We start from the raw sequence: 23840 nt of genomic DNA, 5'->3' as shown, positions 1-23840 counted from the left end.
GTAGTCCTACGTCGAAAAAGCTTTAAACTTCTAGTAAACTCTGCGTACTGCGGACTTTAACGATTGTAATTTGCAAGCCAATGAAATTTTTTATCAAGCATAATTTTGTTTTGCCCCTTCCTCAGTTGATTTCAATCAATAGCTCTGATCCAGGAGTGTCCAAACTCCCATATCTCTTATAAAGTTTGTTCACATACATGTTTCGGCAAGGTTTGTTTTATTGCAAATCAAAACGGTGCTAGTTTTTAAGCTTTCATCATTCATTGAGCTTACAATTAATAATGTGTTAAGGAATAGTATGGTTAATTACTATGAAATGACAATACATGACTGTAGATTAGAAGATTAACTACATTTGTGGCTTCTCAATGTATGGCTCCCGATCACACAGGCCCCCAGTTTACATGCATATTGAGTGATCCCGCAATACCCAGGCAGGACCTAGAGTAGCCCCATGTAAGAGCACCAGAACAACGTGTAACTGGTAACCTTATTTGACGATTTATTTTGATTCTGCGTTCTGTTTCGCATCGTTCAAGTCCACTTTACTCTTCTATTCCATGTGCTTCATGACGTTTGAGCAATTTTTCTTTTGCATGGCATGCAGATTAGTGGAATTGAAAAGTGTTTAGATTAAAAACGGTCAGATTACCGGAGGTTCACGGTATTTTTGAAATAATTCATTTAAGACAATCTTGACACCATTTTGAGGTGTGGGAATACAGAATAATTTCAAGGAAATGCTAAAGAAAAATTTAAGGTATTTCTAAAGAATGCTAAAGATTTTTTTTTAATTTAATTAATTAAAAGGTAATTTTGTAGAGTACATCGGTTAAGTACAGCACTTTCCTGAAAACATACCAGAACCCAAACCTAAATGCAATTAAACAAATCCGAGCAACAGTAACGACACCATTGACAGGAACTCCAGTCGATATCAGCAAGAATAAGACACTCCAGCACCAACACCAACAACAACAACAATAGCAGAACTGCATCCCAACAGCATAACCATATTTCAAGCTGAACTTAGGTCCTTAGTAACATTGATCGATTCTCCTCGTCGTCTTTTTCTTTCATTTATAACTTATTCACAGAACCGTTTCTTGATGTGTTTGTCGTATTGTGTGCTAAATAAAAGCTTCTTTTATCGATTTATGTGCTGAAAATACCTGGGAATGTCTTTACATGACCGTGGGGATGCAAAGAGAAAGTCGACGAAGAGAATCTGTCAGTGTTCCTTAGGACCTAATGCAATGTTCAGCTTGATTTCTGTATATTAGTATTCCCCATCCTTTACACGAGGCGACCATCATCCATCAGCGACAACGAGACGGTTAGCAGCAGAAGACAAAACATGGATAGTATATAACAAATAATTCGCGTACTTTGCGTTTTTCATAAAACTTTTTAGTAGATACCACGTTGTAACTTTTTGCTTTGGAATAATAAATCATTCTAGTTCAAACCTTCAGTCGAGTAAGTTCGTAATTTTAAATTATTTTTTTAAACGTCCTCCGAAGACCCGAACTAATAACTTATCAAAAGACAAAATTTAAAACAAATTCAATATTCAGTATTTGAAAGAAATATTCAGGACTCCGAGACATCGGTAAATTTGAGCTATTCTCTATTTCATGTCCTGGCTACACTTTTGATAAAAAATAATAATAATTAGTTCATGGATGGTTTGCCTTTTTTTTCCTTTGTTGGGTACATTTTTCCACTGCGACCAGTTATTTGATCTATTGTGGCGGGCCCCGGTTTAATGTATGCCACATCAGGGTGTTGTATCACTATTTGTTTGAGTGATTTCCACTAGCTGACTATAGGCGTTGTCCCAGTAAGGTATTATAGAGCGAATGAACTTTATTACCTTACTGGGAGAAGTCATCCATACATCTGAGGGCTGCATTAAACCCTTATCGAAAAATGTTTTCCTTCTATGAAAAAGTACTGCACAGTTACATAGTAAATGTTCCGAATTTTCACTCTCTAGGTTGCAGAATCCATCTTCCAATATGCCTAGCTGTTTTAAATAATATTTACTTGAACAGTGGCCCGTAACTAGGCCGCTAATAGTACATAGATCTTTTTTGGAGAGACTAAGAAGTCTTTTAGTTCCTCCTTTGTTAGGTGATATAAAGGGTGTCCACGATGAAATTGCCACACACAAAATTGATTCGCAAAATTCGAGTTTTCATCCGATTGCCATCAAATTTTCAGGGATTGAGAAATAACTATTAAACTTCATTTTACCATTTTACTCGTATTTTATTTACAGTCCATACGCAAATGCCCGCACCTTGGCCTTAACCCCGGCCATAAGATTCTGCACAACCTGTGAATCAACCGTTTTTTGCATGTAAACCCATACTTTCTTCAGTTCCTCGACTGTCTTCACTACCTTAGGTCGTTTAAGAAGGTGCTGCTTCATAATCGCCCAGTACTTCTCGATGGGGCGGAGCTCCGGAGTGTTGGGAGGGTTGAACATTTTCGGCACGAAATTGACCTTATTGTCCGCATACCACTTCAGCACGTCCTTGGAGTAGTGGCATTAGGCCAAATCCGGCCAGAAGATTGTTGGGACGTTGTGGGCCTTGAAGAGAGGAAGCAGCCGCTTCTGAAGGCACTCTTTTATGTACACCTGTCCGTTCATCGTGTCCTGGGTCACGAAAGGTGCACTCCGCTTCCCGCACGTGCAGATGGCTTGCCAAACCAGGAATTTCTTCGCAAATTTGGACATCTTCTGAGTGCGGACATGCTCCGGAACGCTGAACTTATCCTTGGCCGTGAAAAACAGGTTGCCGGGGATCTGTTTGAAGTCGGCCTTCACATATGTTTCGTCGTCCATGATGCAGCATTCAACTTTCGTCAGCATGTTGAGGTACAACTTCCTGGCACGGGTTTTGGCGGACTTGTTCTGCTTCTCGTCGCGATTAGGGGCCTTTTGTACCTTGAACGTTCGAAGCCCAGCCTTAGTTTTGGCCTTCTGGACAAAACTTCGGCTTAGGTGCAGCTTCTTAGCCACATCCCTAACGGAGGCGTTCGGATTTCGGTTGAAGGCCCCAACTACGCGGTTGTGATTTTTGGTGTTGTACGGAATACTTTTTCCTTCACTTCTGGGCTTCCGATCGGTGGTCAACCGTTCCTCGAACCGCTTAATCACTCGCGACACCGTGGAATTCGCGATTCCCAACGTTTTTTAGCGATGGAACGATGCGAGAGATCCTTGTTCTCGTGATGAATGCGCAAGATTTTATCACGCACGAGCTGTTCTTTCGACTCCATTTCCGCGAGTTTTGATCACAGGACTTTAAAACTTGCAGGATGTAAATAATGCACTATGAACTAAATCCACCCAAATTTTCATTAAATTCTACCCAACGGTTAAAAAGTTAGAGCAATTTCATAGTGTGGCAATTTCATCGTGGACACCCTTTAAATCTTTTGGACTTTCGAGCTGTTTTAGTGTTTTGCCAAATTTTATCTTCCATCGATTTTTCCCAGTTTTTTAGTTCCATTTTGAGGGTACATTCTGAGGCCCCGAAAAATGGTTTTGGACCTAGGAATGGTTTTGATGATCCCAATCTTGCTAATAAATCTGACTTTTCATTACCTTCAACCTCACAGTGCCCAGGTACCCAAAATATGTTAATCTTACTATTTGTAGCCACCTGCTGTAGTAATTGAATGCATTCCCAAACCAGTTTAGAAGAACATGTAACTGACCTCAATGTTTTAGGGCAGCTTAACTGACCCGTTACCCCAGCGCAAACTCTGTTGTTTAATTTGGAGCCATCAGTGTAGAAAATTTCTGATCCTGGTTGAATATTAGGTCCCCCTGATTCCCATTCAGTGCGACTAGGTTCAGTGACGTTGAATACTCTTTCAAAGTTATACTGTCTATTCATCCAGTCTTCATGAGTTAATAAAGAATTAATTTTAAATTCCTTCAAAATACTGAGATGACCCCTAAGGTCCCCTTAAAAAAACTGTTTTGTTCTTTTTAACCTTAGTGTGTTTCTTTCGGCTTCTAACTGCACAAATATATGTAAGAGAAGAAGATTTTACATTGTATCTAGCGCTTTAGAGGGCGTGCTACGAATTGCTCCTGTGATGGAAATTGTAGCAAGTCTTTGCAACTTTTCGAGTTTTTTTTAGCATATTTAACTTTTGTTTTTGGTCACCAAACTAATGATGCATATGTTATTCTGGGTCTTATTATAGCCTTATAGATCCAATCGATAATTTTAGGATGCAGTCCCCGTTTATTACCAAATGTTTTTTTGCTTATCCATAGGGCATTTGTAGCCTTACTAATTATTTTATTCAAATGCAAGTTCCAATTGAGTTTGCTATCAAGAATTACTCCCAAATACTTAACCTTTTGAGAAAGTGCAAATCTGGTATTTTTATTTTCCTTTTATGTGTAAATGGTATAATAGTAGTCTTATGAGGGTTTATGGACAACCCCTCATCTTTACACCATGCCATAGTGAAATTAAGAGCATAATGTAGCCTATCTCTGATAACGTGTTCATATTTCCCACGAATAATGATTACTATGTCATCGGCAAAACCAATTATTTCAAATCCTTGCGCTTCAAGATGTAATAGTAGTTCATCGGCTACCAGTGACCACAGCAAACGGGAAAGAGCCCTTCCTTGTGGACAGCCCTTCATGGTCCTTACTGCATGTTGTTTCTCGTTTTTGCAACATTTCAACATAAGAAGTAAAACTCCCGTTATCCTTTTTAAGAGTACCGAGACCATTAGAGTGATCGTTTGAAAAGACTTTTTGTAATCTAGCAACATGATTCACCCTTACCAGGGAATTGAATTTCAAACTGAGGGATCTAACTTTTAAAAGAACAGCTCCGACATATGCACACTAAATATTATTCAAGCAACAACTAAATGGATTTTTGGTAGAAACTGAAAGCCGACATGCTCCAAACATGAATTTGAAACCAGACACTCACAAACGAAGTGACAGACGACAAACTGGTGAAGAAATCAATTTAAATAATGTGAAAGAATTTTCTTAGAAGCTTGAGCCATCAGCCACCAGATGGGCAAGTATTTTTGTTTTGATTTGATTTGAACAAAGTTGATTTTGTGTGCAATGATCTTTGACAGTGTGCAAAGAGTGTATCGTGTTGTCATTTTTTATGCATTTCAGTTTTGAGTAGAGTGAAAGAGATAGAACCAAAACATTCTAGTACATTTGGTGAAAATTCTAGTACAATCCAGTAGTAGTGTTGCCATGTGGTACAATGTAAAATTTCAATACCAACTACTGTTCCTCGGAACCAGATTTTGGAAGAGCTGAATGCTAGCCACAGTGACCAGATTACGTCCAGGAGGGATTTCTGGTACTCCATCATACTCGCGTTTGAAAAATTAGCGTGTATTGATAAGCCGCATGCCTATGTTTTCTCAAAGCGAAAAGTGGTGGTCGGAGCAGGATTGCTAAATTTTCGAATAAAGTTTGTTCTCCAAATTCACTTGGCAAGATGAAGGTTTTATAAGAAAATATTCACTTTGGAAAAATCTACTTAAACGCTACAGTCCATTTTAAGAACTTTCATTACATTTGATGTAAGAAATCCATCGCTTCATTTTATGTTCATGCCATTTGTTTTTCGTGTATGAAATTTATGCCATGCGGTTTGCGTGCAGCTTTGATTTAACATTTTATCCTGATTCATTTAGATCTTACCATAGCATGTCTTTTTTTTTGTTCTATGAATATCTGTTGTACCTCAAGGAATCTTTAATCTTCAGAACCCTGCAAAAAGTCATAATGATGCATGAAAGAGAATTGTTTTGCATTGTTCTTCCATGAGTAAGGTAGAATTGAAAAGAATGACAAAGTCTTGGTTTCTGCTTGCTTTTAGCCATCAAAGCCAGAAATTGTTGTTAAAGTGCAGGTTTCAATTTTCAACCTGAAGTCATTTATGTAAAAAAATCACTCAACATTAGGATGCCAATTGTTTCTATTGAAGAATCCCGGTCAGACCATAACGAATCGAATAATGAACCGAGCAGATTTTGACATTTCAATTTTGCTAAGTCCTCCTTTCTTAGGACAACTGGACCACTGAAGTCATCTTAAATGAAAAATATCGTGATGCAATATTATTCGATTAGTTCCGTAATTGACAAGCTCACCAAGGCTTGCCAATTCGGCTTTATGTCGTGTTCATCGTGGTGGAACCTTTGGTGTAAATTGCCCTCTTCTTTTTACTCTATACAGGAGGAACTGTTCACAGGCAAAAAAAAAACACCGTACACAAAAGAAACCTCAGCGATGGAGGGAAAAATTTAATTAACAAGCATGCAGAAAATTGAAAAATATAAATGGACCAAAATGAAGCCTCCCGTCACACGACAGGACGTGCAGCATCGACCGCCACCCACTTCCGTTCATCTTGCAATATAATGCACCCTGGGAATGAGTGAAGTGAACATTCCTGTCGGTTTGCGAGGGAACACAGCGAATAAGGCAAATAGGGCGACAATCGATTCTTTCTGACCGTCGGCAGTTGGACGGGACATGCACATGAATGGTTCTCGGAATAGCGGTTGCAATCTACGGTTTCGCAAATCTGCCACCACCAGCGGGCACTCATCAAGCTAACGACGAACCGAGCACTCACGCGATTGTACATTTATTGGCAATCTGTCAGAGAAATTTTTTATAGATACCACAAAATATTTGCCTCAATATTAATTGAAATTTTTTTCGAATCGATTTTTCTCAGTCCCAGTGCAGGAATCTCGCGCTTGCTAGCAGCGGACGCTGGGGTACAATTATATGAATGTCCGCTTGCACAGGATGCATCTGCGCTGGGGTGCATCGTGGTGGACACGCGTGTCACATAGGCGATGGTAATTTTTCTTGCCAACCGGTTCGAGTCCCGTTTGGTTGGAAACTGTAGAAAGTGTAAAAATATTGATCAATTGTTTTGATCATAATCATGTAATACTGATAAATGTGGGCGTCTTGGAATACCTTAATTCCACTTGATTTGTCCTTGACCGATACGCGTCAATTTCGTCTACAATGTGCAGACTCAGTTTGAGGTTTACTCAAAAAATGAGTAAAGTGGTTTTGCACCGATGAGTGGAATCGCCCCAGATTTTGGGTAAATGGGTCTGATATATATATCAATATTTCCTAAGTTAAAAATGGCGAACTTTAAAGTTGTGACCATTTGATTTTTGTGTAATGAGTCTCGAATTAGTTTTTAGAAGTGAAGCAGTGAAAATCGAGCAACTACGTAATTGGGTAAATTTAAGTAGCTTTGTTTTACTGTGCAAAAGAGGTTGCCAAATTCATTTCGCCTACATGAGACTGCGAAAAATCGGCGTTTAAAGTCATTGTTTACATTTGGCTTATTGGACCTTTTCACATGTTTGTGTAAATGTTATGTTTCTTTGTAAGTTTTCGAAAAATTTCAAATTGTACCAAATTTTCTGACATTTATAACGTAATCGTAACGTAATAAACTTGCGTAATCTTATTTTCAAGAGCGAAGTTTCTTTCGTTCCAGCAAAAAATGTTGGTTTGTTATTGTTATCCTCACTTGCAGACTATTTCCATATCATTTGGCAGTCTGTTTGGATACAATGTACTTCTGCTGACATCCCCACATCTATTTCATGAGTATCTATACTTCGAAGAAGCTGCTGGGTTTACCTTATTCAATATATATAAGGTGATCCAAGAGACGTTTCTCAGTGAAACTGACATCTAGAAATCTAGAGTGTGTGATTGATCTGGTGTTAATGGTGCTGAATGTAAACATAGTCAAAGCAGAAATGTATATGAGATTAAACTGCCAGTTCTACTGTGATCTGTCAAAAGTTCTTGGTAAACAAAAAAGTCAGCTGATCGCTAACTGTCTCGTGGACAGCCTTATTGCAGTCTTTTTTTAAGTTTTGTTGATCAGTTGTGAAGGCTGTGAAAACATTGCTGATTTGTGTTTCCTACTTGAGATCTGTCCCCACTAGATTTCAGTAAATGTTAAAAATAATTAATTATTCATTATTGATACTTGGATACAATCTATTGACTGTTTTGCATGCAAAACTACAGGTGAACATCTTCAAAACCATCCCAAGTGGGTCCCCAACTATCGAATGGCTTTCGGTAGATGGAATGAGATTATGTTCTAATCAGTGTATGATGACTTGAACTGAAACAAAAAAATATAATTCTATCATTATACAGGTATATATAACATGCTGCAGCAAGTGATATGCATTATCATAAAAATAATTTTTAATTTGTTGATATTTGTTATTTTATTGTATTCCTTCCAGGATTTCCTGTCACCATTATCAATTCGGTTCCTCTGCAGCAGCAGTCCGCTGCTGACTCTTTTATTCATCGAGTAGCAAACCATTTGCACAATACCGTTACTGTAATACCAGCTTTAGCAGATGCTTAAGAAACACCTTTACTGAGTGCAGGAACAGTGACAAACATGGCTTATGAAGATCAAACCTACCAGTCAGAAGATGTTCCGACTTCCCATCTTGACGAAAATATGTCCTACGCTGAGGACTCGATTGATGAAATCGAAATCAAGCCTACTGAAGTTCAGCAAGAGAACACAGAAGAAAATCTACTCTGCGAGCAACAGCACAACGGATCTGAAGAACAACAGGAGAACACTTCTCTACATCCGAGGATCCGGCATTACAAAAGAACACGAAGAAGCATGCGTCTACTGGAATGAAATTTCGATCTTTCAAAGTGAACTGGGCAAACATTAGTGATGGTTTGCTTAAACGTTTATTCGACGTTCAAAGTTTTCGTGAAAATAATCCGGCTCTGGTTGTTCCGCGCTCAATTCAGCTGTCAAAGTCCAATGCAGTTGTCGATCAGCTTAGGTTGATTGATACTCGTATCAGTGCGTGCGTTATAGAAGAAGTAGGTAAACAAATCATAGGGAAGTTCCCATGTTTGAATTTTGTCGATGATGACGGTTACGGGAACGGTCAGAGTATCGTTGTATGGAAGCATGCAATGATTAACAGAAGCACATACATGAATGTATGAGTACCATCAAGATCCTGATGTGTGAGTACCATCTACTTCTGAAGCGAAAATAAATCGGAACGTGAGAGCCGGAACATTGGAAGAGTATTGGGAGCATTCATCGAAGGAATGTGCGAAGGAGCTCATGTCTAATCTAATGCGGGACGAGCCCAGTATGTTAACTGTAGAGTTTTTGGAACAATCACAATACTACACAGCTAAAAAAGTAGTGTAAATTTCCGTTATTATGATGCACATAAATGGTGCGTCATATATCAAATTTAGATTATAGATCGTGTAAAGTTATGAGACATGTCATGCAATATTGCATGCAACTGTCCACTTTTGTTTGCAATATTTCTTGCAAGCTGCTAGTTTACGTAAAAAGGAAGTTTACATATATGAATGTTTGCATGCATGGATGTTTACATCGCCAGTAAAATTCAGAATTTTTTGGTGTGTACGTTCGCTTCCGATTTGATCAAGGAACCCTAAAGACGACACTTGATGGAGTTCCCGTTCTCAGACGGCGACAATTGCTAAGTTTTCATTTTAAAAAAGCTACCGGAGTTGCAGCAGAGTCTCTGGGAACGTACTTTAAAGCAAAACGGAACAAGTTGATTTCAACTATTCAAGAAAGGCACTTAGAAGATTCAATCTCAGACTACGAGATCCTGTGTTCACTTTTGGGTGAAAACCTTTCGGATTTGAATTAAAAATGTGTAGAAAATAGTATATTAAAACAACGATCATTCAAAAAATAGGCACTCCACTACTCCAAGTCACCACCAAAAGTCCACGACCAGCAATGTTAGCCGTAGATAAGAATTAGAAAAGATTTAGTTTTGAAGACAACATGCGTTGAGGTAAATTTTTATAATCGATACATGTCAGATCAAGATTAGGGTCAGCTGGGAGAAGATTGGTCGGTTATTCAGTTTATTAACTGTTTTGTTTGTTAATTTCAAAAGGTTGTTTGTTTTTTAAAACGAGCATTGGGGCTACAAAAACTTTGTCGACGTTGACAAACAAAATAATCGAATCAAGTTTATGGAAAAAACATGGCCTAAAGTTTAAAAAAAATATCTTTTTTGCACAAAATTGAGTTGCCGTCTTTGACACATTTGATCTGAATAGTTTTTTTTTTCAATTTTAGTCCCAGGATTGGTGAAAACTGAGCAATTTTTAATTATCATTAAGCAAGCAAACAGTTTTTTCCATTCCTATGCATTTTCCTATACATAATTTAAAATTCTCCTGCAAATCCAGATCGTAACCAAATTCGTTCATATTTGGAATGGTTGTTGGGGACCTCAATACAGATTGAAAGAGCAGTTGGGAGTAGGGCGTTGATTAGTTGGCACATCCTTATGTACACTTTCCTTTTCTCAATTTAAGTGAACGATTTTTGTTTCTTTACAATGGTTTGCAGATATAGGTGCATAATTTCATGTACATAAAATGTGTACCCAAATTTATGGAATTCGTGCAGGAGTACTTTTTCTAAATTCTAACAATAACTGGGTCGAAGTCCAAGGCAACGCGAAAGATCCATTAGCAGTGAGTTGTCACCAGAATCGTTACAGCAACCGCAAATATACTGAAAAGAAATCCAATCAATGTTTTGTATTTGCATGAAATCGAGGTGTGGATAGCTTCTTGGGCTGTGTTGCATTTGGTGAATGCTCATTTAAAAATTTCAATTAAACGTGAAATTTAACAAGACAGAGTAGGAATGAATTTTGACAGTCTAGAAAATCAAATTTGTCGTACAAGTGTATCCGTGGCATTGCTTTTTTAGCAATGCAATTTATTATTCGACTATGGAGAATTCCACTAGATATTTTTATAATTGAAACCTTAGAAAAAATATGAAAGTACAAATCAATGAGTTTTAAATTAATTAATAATCGTACGCACCACCATATGATATGACCAGCTAAACCATACGAAAGAGGATCCAATATGATTTTCAACTTGATAAAAACATCAGATATCCGTTTAAAACAACCAAATATTTGACTATAACAGTGATGTTGGGTTACTGCTGAAGGAGTTAAAAATGACTGTAAGTGCATGATTTTTTTTTATAATTTCCAAAGAACTAATAATAATAACATTCACTGGCTTAGCATCTCATTCAGGATCCAAACTCGCAACTCGGCCATCCGGTAAACAACTGTGCCGGGCTTGCAGATAATCGGATATTGACATGCTCCTACAGCCAGTGCACATACACACACGCACGCACATAGAACTGGACTCGAAATGATGATGACACAGTTGCTCCACCCGGCAAAGTCCTCCTCTGTTGATGGCAAAAGTTCTATCGACGTTGTTGTCCCAAAACGTTTTATTCCACAACCCTCGGGTGTCGCCAATTGACCAATGCTCTCGGAGGCACCCAAACAAGAAAAAAGCACACAAAAAGGTACACTTCATCAAAGGGGCCCCCACAATTCACGGTAGATACCTACCGACCTACGGTACATATCTGCTACCCACTTCCAAAGAACACCCCAAGCAAACAACGCGACGGATCGTTTCAGGAGTGTGCACAATCAAACACGCGGCCGATCAGTTGTTCGTGGTATTCTGATGAGAGAGGAAAAAATGGTCTATTGAATATTGACGCTGTTAGTTTTTCGGTTACCCAATCACGGTTGGTCACATGGTGGTATGCGGTAACCAAGTCCCAAATCTCCTGCGGTAGATGTCTGCAGAAAAATACATCCTCGGTCGGTGGTGGAGCTATAGACGTCGCAAAGCGCAATTTGGAACCTATGTTTCTGGCAAAACGGGTGTGAGGCATCCCGCATATTTCTCCAAAATATGGCAATCAACTCATCCATTCTGGATGATTTGGACGATGCTCAGTTTCGGTCTGGTCACCTGTCCTGAAACGATAGGCAGTGGTGCAGAAAGCGGCAGCTTTGAAATCGTTTGGGACTATTTTTTTATTTGGTTGCCGTTTGTTGTATCTAGTCTGTGGACGATTATGTTGAGACAAGTGAGTAGAGAACATGATGTGACCAATCGATCGATATTTTTTGATGTTTAGATATTCTTAATAACATTTAAAGGAACGCTAAATTTTGTAATAATTGCTTGAATATAATCTTTAAAACGAGAAATTGGGAATGTCCGCACTGAATACCACTGTCTCTAAAGGAAATACTGGAGCTTCATGCACCACATATAGACTGCAACCGTGCGCTGTCATCATGGAATGGGTACTAAAAATGTCTTTCGATAATCAAAGGTTAAATTAGCAAACAATGTTGCTGCTGTTCTTCTTCAGTTTTTATTTCATTGGAAACCCCACGTAGACTAAACCACCGCCACCGCTCGGAATAGGGTGCGAGGAACAAATCACGAAAAACTAGACTGCGGTTTCTATCTGCAAATTGGATTAAAATTTGCGGACAGTTGAGTTTCTGTAATCCAGCGCTATCGTTGACCACATTTTAATTCGCTTTGCACTGCACTGCTTTGGCTGTCTTCTGCCAGCCGCGGTTGGTATGCAACTTCCGTCCGGACTCCAGTTTGCATGGCATGTCGGTGTGGTCTTGACAACACGGCACGAGCCTCCACGAGGATGGGACGCGACACTTCTCTTCATTTTGTATGAGTTTTTGGATTTGACCGATTGAAGTGTAGTGCCTCTAATGCGGAGTTCTGCCACCCAGACAGACTAAGCTTTTAATTAGGATTTTCACTGTTCATACGTCGTACACCCTTCGCTGGTGTTCGAATCAGATTGATAGAGAGGTTTACGTTGTTGTCTGAATTGATAACTTAATTTGATGCATTTGTGATGCAATTCTAGGACTTCAGTAGCACAATATAGTACTACTTGAACTTGTATACTTCATGTTAGCAGACTATTAATGCATTAATTTTACCTAAAAGTTTGATTCATTGACAAAAGTCCTATTTAATATTTGTGTCATGGCTGAACCTACGCAGTATCATCATAGAGATAACTCTACCCAAGCAACACGGCTTGTCATAAAGAAGTTGAAAATACTTATTAATGACTTACGTAAAGAATCAATAATACTTTAAAATACGTCATTTAATACATTTATATAACCTAAAAAGCGCAAGACGCGGAGCTTATACAACTAAATACTGGTCTTATAACATGTTTTGGAAACATCATAAATACCAGCGACAAAAAAAAAAAAACAAAAAAAACTGAGCATGGAATTCCATCACAGGTCCTTGGCGTGGTAGACTTATTACTTCCTAACTAGACAAATTCCGGTTGATGAGAGGTTTGTTATAAGTATCTATCATGTTCTTGCCAATGGCATGAAAATTATTTCCGCGTTCAACACGCTTTCGATCCGTCATAAAGATGTTTTGTTAGCAGCAAAGCGTACATCTAATTGACAGAATGTTATTTTAAAGTATTTTCAACTCCTTATAAGACAACCTGCACATTTTCAGTGCACAGCAAAAAAATAATTTTGATATCACGTCAAAGTGGATGCACTACAATCATGTCGAAAATATGGTGTAATATTACTTGCTAAAAAGGACAAAATTATCATTAATACAATGCATGAACTGACATTACGCTGCTTTTACTGCATTTGTTTATTTATGTGGTCATAAAAATTACATGAAATTTTCGACATGATTGTAGTGCATCCACTTTGATGTGATATCAAAATTATTTTTTTGCTGTGTGGTATTAATTAATGAGATGTAATAAAAAAGTGTTTTCAACTTTCTTTATAACAAATGACCTAATACCTTATAAGAAACTGTCAATCACTGCGTGAAGAGACAGTCCGGCTCAATGGCACCGTCAATGTTTACGTCAATCTGGAAAGATCAGAACCTCTTCAAGAACTTTATAAATTCAACTAAGATTGATTTTGTATACGACAAGTTTTATAGTGGTATTAAAACAGTAAGATGCACGTTTAAATAACATTTAAAGATAAAAGCAAAATAAAACTATTTTGGAAAATGTTGAATCTAGGAAGTATGAAGAAAACATCTATAAACCTCATATATAACGTGGGATGTTTTCTACATCACTTATAATACATTTATAGAACAAGCCGTTCTAATTATTTTTCAAAAAGATGTTTTATGTGTTACTTGAGTAAGACTAGTAGGTCCCGAAGAAACGTGCTCAACTTTTTGGCTCAGCTCTGGTACTATCTTCGGTCCCTAGCTAATTGATGCACCCCTCGAAACATTAGAAAATCCACGAACCTCTTATTTTATCTGTCAAACTTTCATAGCGAATCAAAACAAACATAGTGTAGTACTAGAATTTCAACTAGAATATGGTACGTTAATCGATTTGCTTGGGACCAATAGGCTAGTCAAGCAGTGAGCCAATTTAAAATCGTAAGTTTCCATCCTTTTTTTACATATTTTGCACAAAAGATACTTTCTGCCACGCCACATTCATAAGAAACGGCGGAACATCCAGTCAGGGGCGGGGCTTAGGAAGTATTTCTTGTGCAGAATATGTAAAGAAGGAGGGCCGTCGGATGTTAACCTAAATGCATATACCGTGCATCATAGAGAAAAAAAACTCTATCTACTGTTTCCAATTAGCGCATTTTCTCAAGAGCAGGGTTGACACATTTACAGATTATTCTGTATTTTACGGATTTTCTGGATCATTTCAGGACCAAGAATCTGTATATACAGATTTTACAGATTTTTCTAAATTCCAAATAAATTTCCTCATTATTTTGATATATATTATACATTTTTCATGTCCATATGCTTTTTTTTTATTATTATTATATTCACTGTGTGTTGTTGGGTCATTCGTGACTTGTCCGGGGGTGAGATTTGAACTCGTGACTTTGGCGTGAGAGGTATGGATGTTAACCACTACGCCAGGGTTGCCCCCATGTCCATATGTTATTTTCAAAGAAAAAACACGGCATACATTTAGACGCAGTGCGAAAATGACATAAATAGGTCCAACCAAAAACCATTACCGTACACCGGGGCAAATTGCAACGGTAGATGTATCATGGTTGGACCTAGCTGTTTCCTGCATTGGTCGCCAGGTGTGCTTCGGTTTGTTTACAATTTCCTTCGCGCGCAGCAGATTTGAATCGACACAATTCGAAAAAGTAGTGTAAATTTCTGTTCAATATGATGCAAATAAATGGAGCGTCACATGTCATATAAGTTTACATTATAAACCATGTAAAGTTCTGAGATATTTCATGCAATGTAGCAAATATTGTCTACAAAAGCCCATCTTTATCAACAACATTGTTTACAAGTTGCTCGGTTGCATGAAATGAAATACAAGTTTACGTGAATGAATGTTTACATAACAATTAAAATTCAGGATTTTTATCTGTGGATGTTATCTCGTCTCGTTAGCAGTTAGCTAGGAACAAACATAAAAAAAATGATTTTTTGATTACTTTCCTCGTCACAACTTTCTTAAACATAAGGCATACATAGAGGAAATAGATGAAATATCATATGATTTAAGGTATCATATGATGGTTTTTGACCATAGTCACAAAATGGAGAGCATTGAAGCGTGATTACCTCTCACCCCAGCAGGCCTGGGCTCAATCCCAGTCGGCACCGCCGGGATGTTCTGAGGCATAACATCTCTGATCATGCCTTCCTAAGTAAAGCCGTTGGTTCCCGGTTCATGAGTTGATGGGTCGATAGGTAGGGTCCAGGTGTGGGAACTGCCTCCATGGCGTCGCCAGTGCTGCGTGATGTCAACAATGTCAATTGATGTAAGATATTGGTCTAGCACTGAATTTCACCTCCGACACTGACATTAGTATGATATCAGGCGGAACGGCTATGATATTATTAGCCATATGAATATCACTAAGCAAAAGTTGAAAATCTTAATTTTATCTGAATAAATCAATTTTTTTTTGTAACCGTTGTATTGTTTTAATACTGATGAGTTTTATGAAGATCGGTACTCGATTAGCTGGCGTATATAAGAAACATTTGCGGCAGATCTTTGTATATCAGTGGTCGCTTCACGATGTCAATGTCATTTGCGTACTGACATTGAGGCGACTGATATGGATATTGTAACTGTTTGAACTGATATTGACATCAGGTGGCTAGTGAAATTCAGCATTTTGTAGGTTGATATTGATATTTTGCAGCACTGGGTGTCGGTAGCATTGGTGCTCAGCACGGAAAACAAGATCGACGGAACACAAATCAAGAAAAAAAAATTAAAGAGTTGTGTCCTAGACACGACTGCCGTATGACGTAGAACAATGCAAAATTGATGTCTGTCATGCATTTTTGACTATTATACTTCATATTAATTTTTTCAAGCATTTAAACTTTTCGGTTTTGGTTTAAAACTCGTGACAATTCATGTTAGCATAATCCGATTGGACCAGCGTTCATATTACACATGATATTTTTAAATTTAATGTATTTGATGGTTAAGTACTGACAGAATTTAAATAAATAAATAAATAAATCAGAAGACGGTACTTTCAACATTACACAAAATTTTGGTCAGCGAAATAGGGGAGGAAGGGGTTTAACGATCATACGGGGTTTAAGCACCTCTTTGTTCTCCAATTTGGAGGACAGCCCTAACTTAAAGTTATCATGCACCATCATCATTACAGCAAGTTCGTTGAATGATGCAAAATAGAATACTTTTCTGAATTCAAACGTTTCAAAATTTCCAATAAGTAGGTGATTAGTACAATATTAATTGGAAACTAGCGGTATTTAGTTATTGAATTTTAAAGTCAGAGCAAAAGCTCGTATACAGGTTCTCCACCTGTTCAATGTTTTGATATTAAACATCATAATTAAGGTACACCGGGGCAAGTTGAAACGGTACGTGTAGCGGAAGTTTTTTTTTTAATTCTTTATTAAAGAGATTTTTAGCCTTAGGCTAGTTCATCTCTAATGTAGCGGAAGTGAATATTCACTGTAATTATCTTTGAGAGGCATGGTGTACTACCGCAAACTACTATATTAGAAATAATCTCAGTGATTATTGACTTTCGCTAAGAGATACATCTACCGTTGCAATTTGCCCCGGTGTACGGTAATGGTTTTTGGTTGGACCTATTTATGTCATTTTTGCACTGCGTCTAAATGTATGCCGTGTTTTTTCTATGAAAATAACATATGGACATGGGGGCAACCCCGGCGTAGTGGTTAACATCCATACCTCTCACGCCAAAGTCACGAGTTCAAATCTCACCCCCGGACAAGTCACGAATGACCCAACAACACACAGTGAATATAATAATAATAAAAAAAAAAGCATATGGACATGAAAAATGTGTGTTTGTTGAAAATCTAACTAATATATCAAAATAATGAGGAAATTTATTTGGAATTTAGAAAAATCTGTAAAACCTGTATATACAGATTCTTGGTCCTGAAATGATCCAGAAAATCCGTAAAATACAGAATAATCTGTAAATGTGTCAACCCTGCTCTTGAGAAAATGCGCTAATTGGAAACAGTAGATAGAGTTTTTTTTTCTCTATGATGCACGCTATATGCATTTAGGTTAACATCCGACGGCCCTCCTTCTTTACATATTCTGCACAAGAAATACTTCCTAAGCCCCGCCAATGACTGGATGTTCCGCCGTTTTCTTATGAATGTGGCGTGGCAGAAAGTATCTTTTGTGCAAAATATGTAAAAAAAAAGGATGGCCTTCGGATGTTGATCTAATTGCATGTATAGAGATATGTTTTACAGTCTGTCAATCATCAACAAAATATGGTGAAGGATTTTTTTTCCTCAAATTCCAATGTTTTGGCTCCCTGAGCAGTGTTAGTAAACGGGTAAAAAATTAACGTAGACCAGTCTAAACCAAACTAACAACGAATAAACACCATAGTTTCGATTGCAGCGCTGTGGTAAGCGTGATTACCTCTCACCCCAGTAGGCCTGGGTTCAATCCCAGTCGGCGCCGCCGGGATGTTCTGAGGCATAATATCTCTGATCACGCCTTCCTTCGGAAGGGAAGTAAAGCCGTTGGTCCCCGGTTCATGAGTTGATGGGTCGAAAGGTAGGGTCCAGGTGTGGGAGCTGCCTCCCTGGAGTCGGTAGCATTGGTGCTCAGAACGGAAAACAAGATCGACGGAAAACAAATCAAGAAAAAAAAAGTGGTACTCGATTATGGCGACTGGGTTTGGGAAAAACGTTTATTTCATAAAAACAGAGATAAAATTATCATTTGTACATTTTTTATTTCATTAGATTTTTTATGTAATATCCAATTGATTGGTGTATTTGGATTTTAATTTAATCTTTGAATGACAAAGTTACAAGCGTTCAAAACCTAACACTATTTCACCACACATCCCAGTATAGTCGACAAAGACGTTGTTCTACGTCAAAAACAAGGCCAGGTGTGTTTATTAGTTTGAGGTCAGAATTAACGTCATGGCCCATGTAAACCGGAGCATGTTCCGGTCATATTCTCGGAACCGGTTGAATGATTCCAAAAAAATGGGACCATAATATATACCTTTCATTTGACGGCTGTTGCTTCCAATTTGGTTGAGTGGTTGCCAAAAAACATGTCTTCATGATTATTTCGTTACATGTGTTACACACACATAAAAATACACAAATATACAGACACGGATACCTAGAAATTTTCCGATGTCGTCAAACTGAGTCGAATGGTTTACATAACTCGGCCCTGTGGGCTTCCCAAGCTTACAAATGGTACTTTATATAATGGGTCCAACCATGATGCATTTTTAGGTGCAACCATGATTCAAATTCATTGCTGGATAAAAACGTTCAATTACAACTTATTTTGAAAAAAAAAAATTTTCTTCAGTTGAGTTGTTGAGAAACGAAAATTTACTGATGAACTCACTAAGATTTTGTTTTCGTGTTCGGTAAATTTTACCGAAATCAGAACAGCTGAACGTTCGGTAAAACTTTGACCTTCATTTTAAAGGCTATTTAATTTGAAAATAATTTCAAAACATGTTCAACCTTGCTTAAATGATCAAATCTTGTCATTTTAGTGGAGATTTAGTTTCAAAGTAGCTGAAAAGCAATTGGATTGAATTGCATTAATTTTACCGAACGGTTCAGCTGTTCAGGTTCCGGTTAAAATTACCAAAGTCAGCGATAATTTCTAAGTGTGCAGTGATCAATTTCACCCCAATCATCAACTTACGCCGTTTTACGGTAGCACTACACCAATAACTCGAGACAAAAAAAAAATGCAAAATTAATAATTCAACGATATGTGGCGGGGTCTGGGACTATTATAATAATGCAACCACTCAGATCGATATCCTGCATGACACTCCTCAAACTAGATTACTAGCACAAAATTTATAAAGTAGTAGGCAAAGTGGGTTATGTACTTGAAGTTGCTAGATCCAATCCTAATCGAAGATCATCCTAATTTTGAAATTTTAGATTGGATAAAAAGTTTACTCTAGTTTTATCGAAGTTTTAAAGCACTCTTGGTCTAAACCATGGTCTGCGTTATACATCCAAAATTGACGCTTGAGTAGGCATCTTGCAGATATGCATCAGATGGTCTATTGTTTCGAAAGACCTGCTATGGTTTGTTTAGATTCTCAAGCTTCAAGGAGACAGAAACAGCTTTACTTTCTTTATTTGGTAATACCAAAAGGTACTCCTGACCTCAACTAAAATATTTCTTGATTTCTAAACTGTCAATTGAAAGCGGGTACATTTTGAATTTTTTTTCCTCAGTATGGGACCTTACACCGCTGCGACCAGTAATTTGATTTATTGTAGTATATCCTGTGTCCTTAGATTAGTGCATGTTGTATTACTTCATCACTATTGAGAAATGATGAAGTATTCGATTTTTTTACAGTTGTCATTCTTGTATTTATCGCACGGATTCGACTCTAATTGAAAGGTCCCGCTATTTATACCTTTCGGAGTGTTGAAACACTCTCCAAAGGCTCGTCCCTTTGTCAGTCAAAATTGGATTTCTTAGCAATGAAAATTAAGAAATGACACCGATAATGACCATGCATCAGAACCCTAGTCTTAATCACTTCAACCTAGGAAACAACGAATAGAAGATCAGGAATCACGTAGATGAAGACTAACTAACTCATTTTTCTTTGTTTCAAGATCATCATCGGTGAACAAAGCCGAGTATTTCACTATCGACAAGGCATAAAAAGTAACAAGGACTAAGATGTGTGCCTTGGATTACTAAAAAAATCTGTTCCCCTAGTTTGAAGTAGTCAATACTAGTTATCAGTAGTGGATCTTACATCCCATAAAGTACCACGAAAAGGTGATCTACCCAAGCTACGAGGTACATTTTGATGTTACCCGTACGATAGTTTTTGCTAGGAAAGACTTCCACCACTCCAAACCAAACTAACAACGGATAAACACCATAGTTTCGATTGTCAATCATGTAGAAGATCTCCGGAATTAGTGCTATCATTCAACCCGATTCTCTTGCGATATGCCATCTATTCCCCATCCGATTGCCGACCGTTGGTCACTCGAAGGCCAAAACTTATCCCACATTGTAGGTATTCAAGTGAAGCTATAGAAGAGGACGCCTTTTTCACCTCCTTCTAGGTTGGTGGCATACCTTTTTTTTCCCTAGCCCAATCATCCATTCCGTATCCTGGTGATACTTGCAGCTCAACGGAATCTCGCTTTATTGCAGAGTGCGGGTTCTGGAAGGTAGAGAAAAAATATTGCATCCCGAAAAAAAAAACCTCGGTTTTAGCTCAGACTACTGGAAGAGCAAGGATCCCGCTATTCTAATGCCAAATACGCACGGGGGAAAGGGGAGCAAAAACAAATGGCAGAGAAAAGCCGGGAAAAAGACAGATTTGTTATCCGGAGGCCCTTATGGCCTGCCTCCGGTTTTGACTGGGGTTGTTTAGCAGCAGCAGCAGTTGTCGCAGACCAGAAGAGAGCAACCATAGGTAGAATAATGGAAGTGTGTGAATTAATCATGTGGAAATGATGAAGAGTGCTCTAGAAGCGATGCGACGAATAAAGATCATCGGAAAAGCTCTTGGTGTATGTCGGTTTTTTGTTTCGTTTCGTTTTAGGATTGCGACATATTGTCACTGACTGCCCGAATACGACTTGATACTTTGGCATATTTTCCCTAAGGGCAAGCGTCTGTGGGAAATCTCGGCCGATATTGACGATAGAAGCCCAGCCATAAACACACACAGGAAACGGTATTGCACTTCCGTGAATGCATCCAAGGAGGGATGGCACTGAAATGGATGATGTTGTTTGAATTGCTGCTATCAGAGCTATGCTTTCAACGCATTCTCAAACCAATAGCATTAAATCGATAGGGTAAAAGTTGCATCTAGGGCTATACATTCAAATTATTTTTCTTGTTTAAATTTTTGTTTTAAAAATTGCAATCTGGTTTCCGGTGTAGGTCGACAAAAAAATATCGTTTAAAAGCCGATAGAAATTTGTGGGGAAGGTCAGACAACTTTCAAGGGACGACAGAATAATCTTTCAATAAATATCTGAAAAACTATCAAGGGAAAGTCTGAAATATTTTCCAGATGAAGTTGGAACGCGCTTCTGGGAGAAGTCAGAAGAACTTCACGGTATTTTGGAAGAAAAATTTACTTAAATCAATCAATATCGCTGAAACAATTACAAAACAAAAGCTTAGGGTACCCTTTTCATATGAGATTAGTGTAGAAATATTCGATCACACGCCACTTCTATGCGCCACTGCCAAACCACCGTTGACCTGACTCGTTCATGGTTTCTCGAACACCAAAGGATATGTTGTACAACTATTATCTGAATAATATCGATCATTTCCAGGAATGTGAGATTTTCATTCATTCCTTTATTTAACGGCGGTCTCTGCTCCGCAATCTTGTGTCAATCACCGATGGACATCGATTGCCATCTATTGACGGCACATGGACCGGGACTAACGGCATTGCTACCCTTCCGAAGGAAGACGTAATCAGAGATTTTTATGCCTCAGAAAAATCCCACCGACCTCGGCAGACATTGAACCCAGAGCCATTGGGGAGATACAGCAGTCCCGCTTACCACTACACCACCGGCGTCAGAGAATGTGAGATTTTGAGAGAGGAAAGTAACTTTTATCATCCAAAATGAGACATTTTCCTGAGTAATTTCTTGTCATCCAACGGCATTGGGTTTTCATCTTCGAAATTTTGTTGATCAGTGTATCCTATCCTATTCAACGTTTTACAGATGTGAGGTTGATTTTCGCGGCGTCCCGCTGACTTATCGAATCTTTGTTGTTGAACGTATTCTGTAGCGATCGAAGTCCTGTTTTTGTTCATTATTTTGGCTGGTTTTTCACTACCCCTTTTCCAAACTGTCCTCCGTAAACTTTTTCCCACGGTTTTTGTATGTTTTGAAGAACTTCCCAATGCGCTCACGAAGTGCTTCTTGTTCTGATGCCATTTCGAACTCAAACGAGCATGTAAAAACAAAATAAAAAATTATCTCCAGGGAACCGAGGGGGGCGACACATCTAAATCTCAAGTCTAGATGCTCAACAAATCTCACACTAGCGAATCAATCTTTTAAAAATCTTCTTTCATTTCTCGCATCTACTTGCATCGCGCATCATCTTTTTGTAGGAAATCTTCAGAATCGTCATCAATCTTCTTTCTATCTACTCAGCGTGCGCGCAGCTAGCCACAGCAAAAAACAACCTTTTCTGCATCGTAGATAGAGTCGTCCCCCTCGCAGGGAACAATGATTTCCATAAGCTGTCACTTTTTTGTGAACATTTGTGGTTTAGTATGAGAGAGTTTAAGCTATTCTCATTTTTTTTTTAGTTTTCACCCGTTATATTATTTGCTTAACTTGACATCTTGACTACAGAGAAGGTTTCTGTCTTTGGGAAAGTTTTTTAAGTGAAAGAGACTCATTGCATGGTGAACATCACACTAGTATACTTTTTAACTTCTTATTGCTAGTATACAATTTCAATTATGATTGTTTTAAGTTGTGACTTCGACTAGATAGAAAGTATCGGTCTTGGGCAAAGTTGTTCTGATGAATAAGACCTATTGGATGACGGACAGTTTAGGTCAGAAAACACTAATCATGTGTTGCTAGTAATTTTACATCTTATTGCTTACTTTAACTTGACAGTACGACTCGATAGAAGCTTGCTGCCTTCAGTTCTGAATGACAAGACCTATCGTATCTCACTTGTAAGAAAATCACTAATCACTAGTGCCACTAGTTGCTACTAATGGCTTGCTTAAGTCGACATTTTGGCTAGATAGAAGATTGCTGTGAACATGACCTATTGTATAGTGGACAGCTCAGTTCTACACCAGGCCTGGTGAGTATACGATTTAACTTATAATTACTAGCTTTAACTTGAATGCTCAACTAGATAGATCGTTACTGCATTTGACAAAGTTGATCATATTTATTATTTATAATTTATATTTTATGGAGGCCAGTTTAGTTGAAAAATTCTTCACCAGTGTACGAACTGACTTGTTACCTTTGACAGAGTTGTTTAGATGCACAAGACTTATTAGATGATGCACAGTTTAGTTCGGAATTCTGTCACCAGGGAAGTAGAGGTGCCTTAAAAAAAATAATTCTTTAAATCGAAATTTCGATAACCTCTTCTTATTATTCATAGTTTTTACGTCCCAACTGGAACTTTGCTTTTGTCTTCAACTATTATTTCACCTACTGTTTTGAGACTGCCATCGTTACTTATGAAATGAAAACTACACGAATGTAACGTAATGGCTTGTTACGTAGGTTTGCAACTTTCATGGCA

The sequence above is a fragment of the Ochlerotatus camptorhynchus genome, unplaced genomic scaffold (assembly GCF_037179485.1).
Source record: "Ochlerotatus camptorhynchus isolate MF236.1 unplaced genomic scaffold, CSIRO-AGI_Acam_v1.1 ptg000336l, whole genome shotgun sequence".
Lineage (NCBI taxonomy): Eukaryota > Metazoa > Arthropoda > Insecta > Diptera > Culicidae > Ochlerotatus > Ochlerotatus camptorhynchus.
The sequence above is the reverse complement of the archived record's forward strand: the minus strand, read 5'-3'. Positions refer to the sequence as shown.